This window comes from Chenopodium album, chromosome 15 (assembly GCF_948465745.1).
Source record: "Chenopodium album chromosome 15, dcCheAlbu1.1, whole genome shotgun sequence".
NCBI lineage: Eukaryota > Viridiplantae > Streptophyta > Magnoliopsida > Caryophyllales > Amaranthaceae > Chenopodium > Chenopodium album.
In genome coordinates, this window is record NC_137848.1 from 20,118,243 (window position 1) to 20,133,074 (window position 14,832).

Genomic DNA, 14,832 nt, shown 5'->3' on the forward strand with positions numbered 1-14,832 from the left:
AATTGATACTTGATTATTGTGTATGGATGATGCTTCTATGGATTAGAATCTTTCTAGCTAATTGATTCTATGTTCTTAATTGTGCTTTCAATCAATTGTGCGAAAGTGAGTTGTTTGAGAGCCCTTAATTCTTCCATACCTTTGCTAAGCTAGTTGCACGAGAGTGAATTAGTTTAGTAGGATAATTAACATGCTTAATTGCGCGAGAGTTAGTTAATTGTGTTAATCGTTCCTAATTGAGGTCATTTTAATCTAATTGTATGATGTTGTTGAATGCATTAATGTAATTGGATTCCAACTTCCCTAGTTTTAGTTGTTTACTCTAGTAGTGTTAGTTGATCCTCTCTCTATCTAATAACCTTTCCTAGTAGTCTAATTAGCATACATCGATATACTTAGTCTTCGTGGTTCGACCCTTTACTTGCCACTAACTAGTTTAGTGAATAGTTTAGGTATTATAAATATCTAATTTGGTTAGGGTTAGTAGTCCCAACGACCTATTAACCCGTGATCACCACTTACCAAAGAGCAACGACTACCTTACTCCATGACATGATGCACAAGGAAGTTGAAGTCTATGTGGATGACATGATTGTAAAATCAAAAGATTGCCCAGGACATCAAGTACCCTTAAGAAAATTATTCGAAAGGCTAAGGAAATACAACATGAGGTTAAATCCATCTAAGTGTGCTTTTGGAGTCACCTTAGGAAAACTCTTGGGGTATGTCATTAGCTCTAGAGGAATAGAGATAGACCCAACCAAGATTAAAGCAATCATGTCAATGCCGCCGCCCAAGACCGAGAAACAGATTCGAGGATTCATTGGCTGGCTGCAATACATAAGTAGGTTCATATCCAAACTAACCACCATATGTGAACCAATATTCAAGAAGCTTAAAAAGAATGTGCTAGTAATATGGGACGATGAGTGTCAAAAATTCTTTGAAAAGATCAAAGCCTATCTCGCTAATCCTCCCGTATTAGCACCAACGCTCCCAGGAATTCCTCTTCGATTGTACCTAACAGTTACAAAGGAGACGATGGGGCTATGCTCGCACAAGAAGTAGAAGGAAAAGAAAACGTCATCTACTATTTGAGTAAAAAGATGCTCGAGTATGAAGTACGCTACACGCCACTTGAGAAATTGTGCCTCGCATTAGTGTGGGCCACAACCAAATTAAGACACTACATGCTCATTCATACAGTCTATATGGTATCTCAAATGAATCCACTAAAGTACCTCTTCGAAAAATCAACACTTAATGGGCAGATATCAAGATGGATAGTTAACTTAGCCCAATTTGATGTAAGATTCATGCCTCAAAAGGCTATCAAAGGATCAGGGGTCTCGTACTTCTTAGCGGATTTTCCAATAGAGGATTCGACACCAATGCATGAAAACGATTTTCCAAATGAAGACTTAATGGTTACAGAAGATGATACTTGGACTCTATACTTCGACGGAGCATCCAACAAAAAGGGTTGTGGTGTAGGAGTATTATTAGTATCACCAAAAGAGGAGCATGTCCCAATCTCCATAAAGTTAGATTTCGACGTTACCAACAACGCTGAAGAATATGAAGCATGTGTGGTAGGCCTCGAAACAACTTTGGCATTGGGAGTAAAGAAACTTTGAATATTCGGAGATTCTTCCTTGATCATAAACCAAATTTCCAAAAGATGGAAAGTAAGGAGTGAAAGCTTGGCTCCTTACCAAACATATCTAGAAACACTTACTAATGAACTAGAAAAGGTAGAATACACATACCTACCTAGGGAGGAAAATCAATTTGCAGATGCCTTGACAAGACTAGCCTCAATGGTTAGAATTCCCACGAAAATTGAGCAAATGCCTTTAACAATAGAAAAGAGGCATAAACCAGCTTATATTCAAGCTATAGAGGATGATGAAGTAGTCCAAGAAGAAGAAGAAGAACCTTGGTATACGGACATCCTCAACTATGTCACCAAAGGAGAATATTCACTCCACGTTGACAAGAGAGCAAAATGAGCCTTAAGACTCTTGTCTTCCCAATATGTGCTCATAGACAATGAGTTACACAAAAGGGTACCTAAAGGTCGAGCTCTTCTATGTGTAGGCAAAAAGGAAGACCAAAGGGCAATGAGAATAGTCCACGAAGGAGTATGAGGAACCCATGTGAATGGCAAGATGCTAGTCCAAAATATAATGCGCGAAGGATATTATTGGACTACCATGAATAGGGATTGCCATCATTATGTAAAAAGATGCCCTAAATGCCAAATATATGCTAACCTACAACATGTTCCTCCATCTCTCCTTTACACCTACACATCACCATGGTCATTCTCAACATGGGGAATAGACATTATAGGAAATATTACTCCTCCTAGAACAGGAGGTCATGAATACATCCTGGTAGCAATTGACTACTTCACAAAATGGGTCGAAGCAACATCATATGCAAAACTCACTGCAAAGCATGTAGCACTCTTTATCGAAAATAACATTATATGTCAATATGGAGTCCCACATGAAATGATAAGTGACAATGGAACTCACTTTCAAGCAGAATGTAAAGAATTGCTACAAAAGTATGGCACATCATCACTCTTCCCCGTACAAAACTCAAGCAAATGGTGCAATTGAGGTAGCCAATAAGAATTTAAAGACTATCATCGAGAAAATGACAGAAAATTACAAGGATTGGCTTGACAAACTCCATTTTGCTCTTTGGGGTTATCACACGTCAATTCGCTAGTCAACAAGAAATACACCATTCTCCTTAGTCTATGGAATGGATGTCGTACAACCTGTAGAGCTAGAAATACCTTCCCTACGCATTGCGTTGGAAAGTAAACTCGATGAAGTCGAATGGACTAGAGCAAGATATGAGGAACTGATTCTACTTGATGAAAAACGACTAGAAGCTCTACATCATACTCAATGCTATCAAACTTGTATGGCTAGACACTTTAACAAGAAGGTCAAGACAAGATACATCAAAGTAGGAGACTTGGTGTTAAAAGCATTAAGGAAAAATGTTCTAGATCCAAGAGGCAAATTTAGGCCTAATTGGTCTAGACCATATATTGTGAAAACCATCCTTTTAGGAGGTGCCACAAAGCTAATTGATATGGATGGCAATGAGTTCTCAAATATGACAAATCTTGACCAACTTAAGAAATACTACCTATATTCACTTGAGTAAGATACTCAAGAGAGCTACGTTTGGCCTGATTCCTTAAGAAAGGATACGTAGGCAACCCGTTACAGGGCGCGGCCACTTTAATTTTTACAAATTTTGCATCCCCGCATCAATTAGTCAACACATAACAAGCGACAAGCAAAAATCAAATCCAGCGCAACACGCCGCGTCTGTCACGCAACGACAGAAAGCAGCGCATCGCGCCAAGATCATCGTGCTGTGACAAATTCAATTCCGCAGCGCCAGAAGTTTTGCATCAATCTGGGCGGATTTCGGTGTTTTTCGGAAATTTTCGACTTCCGTACTCGAATAATTTTCGAAAATAATACAAGACGTTTTCATTGCTTTAATAAGTTTTAATAAAAAAGTTGATTTAATTTAAAAAGCTAAAAATTGCATAAAAAGTTTTCATTACATTATTGATGGAATTTAAATAAAGCTTAAAAATAAAATTAGCTTAAAATTAAAATTGTCTAATAAGTTGAAAGTAAAGCAATGCTCTAATCTGTCTTCTCTTTTCTAGCCCATTTCCAATTTTTGTTTGCGTCTTCTTCATCATCTATCACTTTTGCTAGTAAAAATCCTTTAGAAGATCTACACTCGATTTTGGTGTTGATAGTCTCTCCAATAGCCATTACACCATGTTTCTTTTCAACCCATACCTTCTTTTCTGTAGAGTCGGCTTTTCTTTTCTCTTTGCCCTTAGTAGTATTTTTTTCCTAGGCATAGGAGTCTTGAATTCAACTCTTTTTCCTAGGCGTTACTTAGCAGGAATTTTCTTATCTCCTAGACGATCTTTCACACTAGTCTTGTACATGTTTCGAACTTTGTTCTTGTCCTTTTGAGATCTACCTAGTAGCCACTGCTTCACATCCCTAGATAAAGAAGGTGGAACCTTTTGGGTAACAACGTCCCATAGAGGTCTAGCACACCAATAATCATCAAATCTCTCTACGTCTTGTGAAACAGGAAATTCATGAGGACGACGAAGATCACCAGAGGGAACAGTTTGAGCAAGGCCATATTTCCTTTTTACCCTAGAAGGGTAATAAAAAGTCAATTTTGACAAGCTAAGAAGACGGAAAAAAGGCTGATTGTTGACACCAACCATCTTCTCAATTTTCCACCAAGGAACGACCCACTTGATGGCAAAGTCGCGAGTTTCAAAAATTCTGCTCCACTCCCGGCGACCCATCTTTATGGAAAAGCTTTTCTTCCGTCTTACAAGGCAATTTGGTGTATATTTGTCAACATTATCAAGAGGGCTAATTAATTCAAGTCTCTCCATTAGCCATATCTGTAAAAATTCAATTTAAATAATTAGTATTACTATACAAAATTAAATATTTTTTATTTCTGTAATTAAAAGTATTTATTCTCTACCTGTAATAAAATTGGAGAACCTCGAAGAAATGCTTTTGGATTTTTCTTTAATTCATCTAAACTAAGCATAGTTTCTCCAATAATTAATGGCATTGGAATTCTATTTGATTCAATTTGCTCCATACCAAATATTAAAATTGCTTTGACCCTCAAGGATATTACCACTAGTGAGGAGAAATTGACTAAACATGCAAAAGAGGAAAGCTTTTCTCCTATAAACATGAAAAGACTCGGAGCGTGGTATATCAAAATAAAAGCGTACAAATTACTATATCTTTTAAATCCCTATCCTTGAGGTTAAGGAAACGCTCAAAATCTTTATAATAATACTCACTCACTTTAGGAATTACCGTAAGATCTAAGGAAGGGAAGCCTAGAATGGCACCAAATTCTTCCGGTAAAGGGCAAATTTCGTCATAACCTAGTCTAAAGCAATGAGTATCCGAATCCCAATACTCTAAGGCGGTATGCATAAAGTCTATGTCAAGATCTACCCCCTTAATACCATATATACCCCCCAAGTGAAAAAAGTCAAGCTCTTTTCTTTCCTTAGCAGTCAAAGATCAACACCACTCACGAGTAAAATCACTAAAACTTTTAGACATGATTACCTCATAAGAAAATAAAAGCTAGATTGTTTTTAATCTGTTCGAAGTATACATAATCGACAGATTTGGGGGCTATTTATGCACAGAACTGACGCAATTGAATCCCGAAAGGATTCGGAAAAATTTCACTAGCGCCATGCGACAGAAAATCACGCATAGCGTGATATTTGTCGCATCGCGACAGGCAGGCTCATGCCACATCAGCTTAACGCGCTATGTTAACCGCGCTTTTTCCGACTTCGACTCGATTTTGTACTATGACTTTACGATTTTTACATTGTTTTAAGCCTTATCCACTCAAATCCAACCTTATTCTTGGCAAACACATATCCCACATTGGATTAAATTGAGCGTAATTAAATTTAAGCTTATTTAGTCATGCAATGTTCTTTATATATGTATGCATTGTTCTATTTTGATCAATTTGAAGACATTTGAAAAAATTTGCTTGTGTATTTATATTTGATCAAAATTTATATCCGTGTTTTATTAATAGTTAGGTGTACCATCTATCTTGACCCGGGCCCTAAGCCATTACCAAGGCCCAAAATATAACTCAAAGTGAAAACCCCTAAAAAAAACCTAGGATACATTTTGGCGGGAAGAATTACGTCCTTTTAGGCGGGCACCAAAAAGCCAAAAATAGAAGATTTATAATACAACTCCAAACACTCTCAACTCTACTTTTATTCAAAAACCCACAATTACAATCATCAAAAATTCAAATGTCCTCTCCTAAAATGAAAACCCACCGTCTCCGGGAACTATCCTGGTCGGAATTACCGCCGGAACTACTCCCCGCCATCGCAAAACGCCTCGAAACCCGAGCCGATATCCTCCATTTCCGGCGAGTCTGCAAGACATGGCGAGCTTCATTTCATCTCTCTCTCCTCGACTCAAAAACCATCTTAACTCCTCTCTCTCCCTCTCAAACTTCTAGATTCTGAGAAAAATTACACTAAATTTTTAGTTGCACACTCTGTTTTTCTCATAAAATCTGTTGCAAATCCAATTCTCCCGCCTTGGTTATGCACCGCTGAAGAGTTGTTCCCCGGTTTGTTATGCGTTAGATTGCCTCTATCTCGCAACATCGCCGATTGTATTGTTATGCCTAGCAATTTCCCGTCTGAATTGGATTTGTCTAAGTTTCATGTATTGGAGTTAGGTATGTTTTACAATTATAGTTATGTTGATTGTAATAATACATCGTTTGGTTATGATGCTCGTGTGATTGATAATCCTGTTTTTAGAACGAAGCCGTCATTTCCACATGAATATAAGATTGTTCTGTTTATGAACCCAAATTGTGAAACTGACCGTCCTAACCTCGATGATTGTATGATTGTGGAATTATCTAATGAGACAGCTCTTACTGTGAAGAGTCTGAAGAGTGGGGAGAAACGGAAGGTGTATTTTATTGGTAATAGGAAAATTGATGATATTGTTAGTTTTAAGGGTAAGATTTATGGTGTTGATAGGAAAGGTTGGGTGTGTTCGATGGATTATAATTTGCTTAAGATGTCGAGTGTTGAGGAACCGCTGTGGGAGGGATAGTGAGAATAAGAAACGATTAGTCGTGTCGAATGATGATGATGTATTGTACTTAGGGGGTGTTTGGTATCAAATTAGTAAATGTAAGGGAATGGAAACAAATTAGGAGGGGAAAGGGTAATATATAGTGTTACCCTTACTAGTTGTTTGGTATTACTAAGAAACGTAAACAATTATAACCAATTTCCTCTTGTTTGGCATAGATAACTTGGAAACAAATACCTTTCTTTATATTTTTTGTTGTCTTGACTAACTTTTGCTATACATTATACAATGTAGAGCAACATTAATTACCATAATATATATATATATATATATATATATATATATATATATATATATATATATATATATATATATATATATATATATATATATATATATATATATTTGAACCATAATATATCATATGCTAGATATAGGCAAAGTCACATAAATTGTTGATTACGAAAGCATTGAAATTCTAGTATTCTCAAATAAATAAAAATAATAATAATAAAAAGAAGCATTCAAAAACCATCCAAAACCTTGTTTCTTCATAACAACTTAGGACAAAACTTTCTACTTCTTAAGAAGATCAATTGCATATTGTTTCTTCATATTAGTTAGCGCTTGATAGAAGATACGAAGCTTATGTTCTTCCGCCATGAGAATTGTAGTTACCTCTAAAGCTTCGGATGGAGAAATTTCATCTAACTTCATCACCTCATCCAAAACCTTGTTCACTTTTTCATCCATCCTTTGCTCTCTTCTTCCGCTTTAGACCATGCACTAGCCATAGTCCCAAGATTAACATTGATATTTTCAAATATCTTTCTAAAATTGTTAGAAACATCATGGAGGGAGGCCACCAAATCATCATCATCATTCGTACACAAACTCTTCAAATCTACCTTGTTATTTCCCTTTACCTTAGCCTCCTTCGCCTTTGTAGAACGTTTTCCGGATTGAGTAGTGGAATCACTTGCGTAAGAATGAATCATAGAAGCCTTCACTTTTGCCATTTTTGAAGGAGTTGAATGATCATCCTCTATCTTCATGGGACGTTTTCCGGATTGACTTGTAGAAGAATAAGTGTCTGAATGAGTAGAATTCACATCATCTTCTTCATCACTCTCGACATTCAATGGTTGCTTATCAATCTCTTGATCCATATCTTCTATAGCATCATCAAACGACTCATATGCATCTCCGGTAGCTTTGTCTTTTGTATATATTTTTGCTAGAGTGTCATAATGAACGAATGGAACTCCAAACAACCCCTTAGCTTTCTTATGAGTCTACCATATAAGAGAGAATACAACTAGATTAATAATATTTCTTATGAGTCTGCCACATGGTAGAGGGGGGTAACAACAGTATGCAGGGATCAGGGAGTGGGGGCAGCAGCCGCCAGCACGGAAGCAACAAAAAGGAGAGGGGCAGCAGTAGGGGAATAGCAGAAGGAAAAGGGGAAGCAGCAAGGTAGCAGCAAAAGGGGGGCAGAAGTAGCAAGGTAGCAGCAAAAGGGGGGCAGAAGTAGCAAGGTAGCAGTAAAAGGGTGGCAGAAGTAGTAGCATAAGGGAGGGGGGAGGGGGGCAACAGCAAAAGAGGAGAGTAAGAGGGGAAGTAACAGCATGGGAGCAACAAACGACAAAAATGTAGGTTGAATAATCTGCTACAACAATCCATAAAGTCAAGGAAGTTCAATAATCTCACTGAAAAGTGATTTTTGCTACAACAATCCATAAAGTCAAGGAAGTTCATAAGTTAGATATTCGATCAAAAAAGTGATTTTTGACTACTAAACAAATAGATTCTGAGGTGAGCAAACATGTAATTAGTTGACAGTAAAAACAACTCATGACTAGTTACAATTACAAATAATCAAAAGTTGTTGGACCATTCATACATTCAATTATACAGTCATACAGAGTAGTGCATTAAAAAGTCAAAATCTGCTAAAGTATCATTTACAAGTACAGGATGCATCAACCATAACATCAACATGGGCAACATTACTCTTTGAAATATGCGTATTCTCAAACAGTCAAGAAAAATCTAACCAAACAATCAGCCCAATACAGAAGCAGAGGAAAGATTCAAATCAGAACATAACAAAAAATTGCATCAGAACAGAACAAAAAAAATTTCAGTTCATACCTTTACCCATCCGTCGAATATCGACTTATCTACTTGTAGAATTTTCTTCTCAGCATCCCCATCCAAATCTTGAGGTGGATAACATTTCTGCCAATGCACTATATTTCTCCGACCAATGCTTGATCCTCAATTTAATGTGGGGAACCGCTCTCAAGCCGCAATTAGGAAGTACACCATTGATCATCTCTTCCAACTTATTCATGTAACCATTCTTAAACCCATTCTCACACGTCCACTTCGGATCGCAACACAACTCATGCAAATATCTTATTAGAACCGCGTCTTCTTCATACGTCCAATACCTTTTATTTTAACCTCTTCCTCGATTGCTTGCCTCACCCTTAGCTTGACTAGCCAGTGGCGGATCCAGCGGGGGTTCAGGGGGTTCAACTGAACCCCGTTAGATCCGGAAAAAAAAATGGAAATTTTATTTAAAAAAAAAAACAGAAAAACTATATAAATTATATTCAAAACAAATATATACAATGTTGGCCGCGCAGCTCAGTTGGATAAGTTAGTAAATTTTGGACTGAAGGTCCCGTGTTCGAGACTTATAGTAACACATTCTTCGTTTTTTTTTCACCTTTGCAATAGTATGTTGATTGTTTTGTTGTATACTTTTATAATTGTATTGTTAACTGTTAAATACTTAAATGGGCAGTAGAGTAGTGTAGTACTGATTAATGTTTTTTTTTTTTTATTATTGTAGTGTGTGACCTTGAAAAGTTTGGAGCATTTTTGAAACAAATCTCAAAAATTAATTTATTTTTTTAATAATTATTTTGCATTTTTTTGGAATCTGGACTTATTTTGTTATGTACTTGTGTATTGGTATTTATTTGAACACTCTATTTTATACTTGAATACCCGATTTATATCAGTGCATTCGAATATCGGGTGTTTGATGAAGTTCGAACCCCCTAGGTATAATTCCTGGATCCGCCACTGTGACTAGCCTCCATCTGAAAAAATGTAGATTAAAAGAGAATGAACATAACAAAATGTGCATATCACAAAACATAACAAAGTATGAGGCATATTATAATATAACTGACATAACAGATTACAAGGATGAACATAACAAAATGTAATCGAAGAAAAAAAAACGAAAAACATACATTTTGTGTTATTAACCATGTCTACCTCTCGCCCTCTAATCGTTAAACATATCTTGGGCTAATGTGTTTCTAAAATTGGTCCAATGATCTGAAGTAGCAACACTTGTAATAAATTCCCTCTCATCGTCGGAATCACTCTCGGAATCATCATCGGATTCACTCAATTCATCTTCTTTTATATACTCCGTAGGAAAGAATTTTCAAATTAGATTATGTAATAAGCAACAAGCCATCACGATACGTCCATGAGTTCGAATTGGGAAAAACGAAGGACTTCTAAGTATACTCCATCTTCCTTTAAGTAGGCCAAAACATCTCTCAATCATATTTCGCGCCCTAGCATGTTTCATGTTATAGAATTCCTCTGCGCTTTCGGGTTGTCGATCCGTCCATTCTTTTAAATGATATCTTTAACCTCTATATGGAGCAAGAAATCCCTCACAATTCGTATAACCCGCATCAGTCAAATAATAAATACATTCAAAGTTATTAAACAAAATGAGTACTACCTACCAAAACTAATAAAACATATATACTCACAAAAAAGACCTTCACTTACCTCGAGGTACCCTAAAACCGTTTGGTCTAGAAAGAGCATTTCGAAGTACACGCATATCATGGGCCGAACCTTCCCAACCAGAAAGAACATAAATAAATTGCATATTAGGTGCATAAACACCCAATACATTCATAGCAATCGTTCCTTTTCTTGTTCTATATTTTGGTCGTTCTTGTGAAGGCACATTTACATTAATGTAAGTCCCATCTAATGTCCCTAAACAATTCTACAAAATTAGGAAAAAAATATTACTTACAAACTAGTAAAAATAAGAAAATCCTAGCAAAATTTAGGGGCTTAGAAAATACCAATACTGTGAAGGATTTCCACCTTTCATCTTCACAATCATCCAATGGAGTGGGATTGTAAACTTGTACTCCATGTGTAGACACCCAAATGTGTCTCCCCAAAACCAAACCCAGTGATGAATATCTTTCACGTCATTTGATTATCGAACAAAGTGAAAGTGTGGAAAGTCTTGTGATGCGGTTGTTTTTATTTAAAAACTCTTCTTTCTGTTTTCAAAAATCTACTTTATTTATGAAAATAGCCAGTCCAATTTAGTTTGGTCGAAGATAAGGGTCCAATAATAGTATAGTTGGATTGGGCTCGAAAAGAGCTTTCCAACGATATATTATAAGCCTAATTCCAATTACTTAATTATATTAGGAAAAGGATTTCGTACAAGCGCGTTTTTATCTTTTAACCAGCGCCAAACGACAGGTTTGTCGCACGGCGATAGAGTCTGTCGCAGTGCGACAAAGTCTGTTGCATGGCGACAAAGTTCTGTCGCACAGCGACAGCTCTGCAACAGAACCAATTTTACTCCGATTTAAATTCTATAAATTTCCGGATTATTTTTCTATAAATAGGGTCATTATTCCCCGTTTTCAAACCACAACAATCATCAACAATTCTCTCTCTTCTCTATTCTTTTTCTAAGCCTACCCTTTTTACAAAATTCTGCATTCATAAGATCTAGCCACACCTCACCAATTTCGAAGTTGCCTTCGCCCTAGATGTGAAAGGTTGATAATTTTTGAGGGTTTGTTCCCAAATCCAGTCTAAACTTTCCAAATACTTATTCCAATTCCTTAATTTAATTGTTTGATTTAATATTTTCCTTGAAGTTACTAACGTGTGTATTTTGTTATTAGAAAGAGATACGAGACATCAAAGTATGTAATCTAATTACTTATTTATTATTCTTTTGATATAAAAAGCATGTTTATATTATTCCTAGTATCATGTTAGGATGTTCTTTATTGCTTTTTAATATCATGTTTAGGTTGCTTCCTATTCTTTCTAATATTATGTTAGTATCATGTTAGGATTAAAGTTTTAATCTTTAATGTTTAGTAACATGCTAGGATTTGTTATTAATCATGTTAGTATCATGCCTAGGATCTTGCTATTAATATTATTATGCTTTAATGAGAATATTATTTTGATAATGATGATTATTATGTTGCTTGATATATATTATTGTTATTGATTGATCACGCCTTTTATGCATGTTTAAAGGGAATTTGTACTTGTAATCACGCTAAGATAATTAATAATCTTGTTTAGGCTAATATGATTATAATTCAAGTGATGGCCAATAATAGTTTTGTTTGTGTATTAATATTCAATTAACATAGATTAAACAGGTTCAGGGTTAACCTATTGATTGCATGATAGTCAGAAAGCGCACATGAATATGAGAAGAATGAAGTAGAGGCCTATTTTAGGGCGAGTTCTTTCTCTTTTAGATTGGATTCGTATCTTCATCCCTGAATATTCAGTCATGGTTCCAGACCACTATGGAGTTAGCGATCTCATGGATCGTGAAGGGGTGTAACCTTCACCCTGTGAATGGTTTACAAGTTCCTAAAACTTGTTGGCGACTCTTTTACTCTATCTTCCTTCCCTTTGGACGCCACCATGCTTAAGTGTGTGATCACAATGGGGTTCAAGTTTGGGATGGCTTGAAATATTCCCTACACTATGCAACTTGAGAAAAGCCCTTAGACAATGGTGAAATTGTCGGCTCACGGTTTCTCCACTTCTAAAGAAGTATTGTCCAATAGACCTATTCTTCTTATGGTGAGCCAACGTGTATAAAAACATGGCTACTATCTCTTGAAGCGATATGTTTTATGTTCCACTCAAACCCCCAATGTCTCTAAGCATCTCACAAATAATATTGAAAGTTCTTCTATTAACGCGAAGCTCACTCTTGCATTTCACATCACTCTCCCTATAAAGCCCTCTCAATACTAACATTCATAACAATTTTTTATTTCTTTTCCTTTCTTTTATTTGAACACCCCTTATTGTAACAACACACATCATATGCCACATCCAATACATCATCAAAATAATAATAACCATTGAAATAATTAGTTGTATTTATTTTAGCTTTTTCTTCCTTACCCGGAACGCATTAGTCGAGGCATCGTAGAAACCTTGAAAAACCAGTCCAAAAAATATACAATAGTATCAATATACACTAGTATCACAAACTATAAGCAAAACAATAGCAATCATGTAACAAAAATTAGAGACCCAATCTGCCTTAAAAACCAACAAAGCAATAGCAATCAAACAACATTAACAATCTGCCTCAACACGGTTTGGGCTTAAGAAATGATGAATGAGTGGAAGCTTTTTCAGCATACAAAAAGAGGGCAAAAGAAAAAGGGCTCCACTTTTTGTTCAGTTTGCTTACTTAAATTAGACAAAAGATTGCAAATTTGCAATGTTTTTTAACTAAGTTTGTCAATTAAGACTGAGTTACAACTACAAGCACTTCTACCAATAGCCACAAAATCACTAATGACACTTTAAATTGAGAAAAAGAAAACTCAAATAAAACTGAAAAATTAGGATAGAAAACCCTAGAATTAACACCATAGATCGAAAATAGCAATAAAAAAATAGATAAAAACACAAACAAAAAATATAGATTGCAAATCAAATTAAATAGCAATCTTTCGATATACAGTAGAAAAATCAAAACGCAATCAATCAAACAAAATTTTTATAAATTCAACATAAACTCAAAATCTAGGGCTCTTCAACAAAAAAGTGAGAGATCAAAACCTTGAGATTGTGGATTTCTGAAAATTTGAAGTACGAAAATTTAGGGTTCTTCAGCGAATTTGTGGCTTCGATCGATCAAAGTTGAGGATTTTGTGGGAAGATCTGTTGTATGAGAGGAGAGAGAATAGATAGAGGAAAGAAACGGGATTTGTTTCCCCAAGTTTTACAGTGGAAACAAAGTGGTGGAATGGTCAGAGGAAGGAAACGGTTTCTATTACTTAACTCATTAACCAAACATGTTCTAACGGAAACGGTAACCCGATTCCGTTTCTAGCCCTATAAAAAACCCATACCAAACATGCTCTTAGTGTATGTATAGATGGTCTAAGAAAGGAATCGCGGCGTTTAAAGTGTTCAAGCTTAATGAGGAGGAGGAAAAGTGGGATATGGTTGATGGTATTGGTAGTGATAGGATGCTGTTTGTGACTCCTGATGGTTGTTTTTTCGCCGCGGTTAAGGATTTTCCGGGGTAGAGGGGAAATTGTATTGTATTCCCTTGGGGAAGCTTTCCTCAATATTTGGGTAAGACGGCTCTTGACAGTAAGATATTCATGGCCTGGAATGAATTTACTGTTGCTGCTTATCACTTTGAGGGTGGTGATTGTGATCCTGTATGTGTTTATCCGGGCTATGCCGATCTCTTCTGGCCACCCCCATCATGGCTCTGGACCGACGTGTGTTTGAACACAAGGTGAGATTAGCCTAGACTTTTGTAAAATGGCATTGAAAAAAAAAGTTTTCTATTTTTATATGTTTGAGGTTTTTGATAAAAAATGCTAACTTCAAAGGATTGTGCTTTGTATGTGTTAGTGGAATGGATTCTACAAGAGGTGAACAAAGAAAAGATAAAGAAAGTGTTAAATCAAAAGTCGAAGTAAAAGGACAAGGAGGAGGAGGAGATGGAGAACAAGAAGGTAATAAGAAGCTACATAGTGATTCTTCTTGCCACATTCCTCCTAAGCTCATCCATGACGAAGTGAATCCCCCCAATGACGCGCAACTTTCCAATGGCATTCAAACTAATCAAGAGCACATATTTCATAAAGGTATTCAAATTTATCCCCTACATTTCATGTTGAAAACACAATTTAGAATAAATGGAAGAATTTGTGAGTGAACATATTAGACCATATTTAATTTGCAAATTGGTTTTTGCTAGGATTGATGAAGAATTTGCACATCATATACTTGAGTT

At 36.0% G+C, this 14,832-nt stretch overlaps 1 pseudogene; it reads right to left on the reverse strand.

The window, feature by feature from the left end:
• Window positions 1-7,453: 7,453 nt before the first annotated feature.
• LOC145580951 (uncharacterized) lies at window positions 7,454-13,937 on the reverse strand (annotated as a pseudogene).
• Window positions 13,938-14,832: the final 895 nt, after the last annotated feature.